Genomic DNA, 1,695 nt, shown 5'->3' on the forward strand with positions numbered 1-1,695 from the left:
AAAACCCAAAAAACTCCAAGGTACTGACATACAGTCATAAGAAACAAACATTGTGTTTCTGCACTTTAACTAAATTAAAAATAATTTTATTCCATGATCTGGGTGAATACTCGATTCTGATTAACTGCTGGGTGTGAATGCACACCGTAACTGTTGTGCAATCCTAGGCATGTTTACAAATAAAAGTGAGGTCATCTGGATTCCATAAGAGAGCACAAGGGTTAAAAGGAGGTTCCGGTCATGGGCTTTTTTTTTAAACATTTGCATCATTATCTGGACAAAAACAAGGGGTAGGACATGAACTCCTCTCTGAACTGATGCTTTATTTTCCCCATCGTGATGATCAACTTATTGATCGATTTTCTTTGCTGCTTCAGACCAGGTCAGCGCCACTTTAGGGCTTATTTTCGTGTTGATATGTTAACATGACAACAGGCCGCATGACAAATAGTCAGCTTTCAGTGAAAAACTATTAGAATCCCAGAAAATAACAAAAATAAACTTGAAAACATATATTTTTATTTCTTTTGTAAATGACCATGGTTTAGCTGGGCAAAATAACACAGGTGTGCTTAGTCAGACTTTAAGGCATGCTGTGGAAGCTTTGCGAAGTGAAAGATGGAGGTGTAGCAAATTTTCACACTACAAGGTGCACTTATAGTGCGCCTTATAATGCAACAGGGTAAAAAATGCTGGCATTGGGCTAGTATTTTACCCACTGATCGAGTCATTGAAAACATCACATTCCCAAAGCTGAGTTCTTGATTGGCTGATGCGACGCAGCGACCTGTCAAACTTCTGTGACCTGCGGTGAAATGCAGCCAGACATACAAGCGGTATGCCTCGTGCTCGTCCTGTCAGCAATCTTAAATGAGCCCGTCCACTATCCCAGGAAAGGCAGAAGGATTGGCAAGAAGTGTGGCTCTGGACGGATTTCCGATGACACGAGCAGACAGGACGACGGAGGGCGGTGAGAGGAAAGGAGGAGGACTGGCAGTATTTGTCAATAACAGATGGTGTAAATCCAGCCACATCACTGTTAAGGAGCAGGGGCCCGTTTCAAGAAGCAGGTTTTGTTGGAACTCTTGAGTTTATGAACTCCAAATTCAGTAAAACTCTTGAGTTTTCGGTTTCAGAAAGAGAGATAACTCAAACCCGGGAAAGTGGGCGAAACCAAGCCCGTTCCAAGAAGCGGGTTAATCTGAACTCAGAATCAATCACTATGGTAACTGAGTCTGTGAACGAAACCTGGTCGGTAGCAGGTTTTCTTCAGGAAACTTAGAGTTCTCTGTGATCTCCGCCCCTTTTTAAAGTGAAGGATGTTCAAAGAGAACTTCCTCATTAACATTTAGAGAACATTCACATTAGAGACGTCACGTTTCCAGAAACCAAAATGACACGTCCATTCATAGAGGATCACACTGTAAATCCCATTTCAACATTTTAGTTGTTCTAATGTTTTATTGCAATTCAACTGAACAAGCTCTTGGTCATGTTGTTCATATAAATTAAAAAATTGAGTTAAACACATCTCAACTAAACAAAAATTCTCAAAATGAAATGTTGTGTTCAGTTGATTTAGCAATTTGAGTTCAATTGTCTTTTGGTCCTTCCAATATGTAACCACTAGGTGGCGGTAAGAGTGCAAATGTTCGCTTTTTTCTCAGAAGTAGATGAAGAAGCTACAGTTGGGGG

Source organism: Oryzias melastigma, linkage group LG6 (assembly GCF_002922805.2).
Source record: "Oryzias melastigma strain HK-1 linkage group LG6, ASM292280v2, whole genome shotgun sequence".
Classification (NCBI taxonomy): Eukaryota; Metazoa; Chordata; class Actinopteri; order Beloniformes; family Adrianichthyidae; genus Oryzias; species Oryzias melastigma.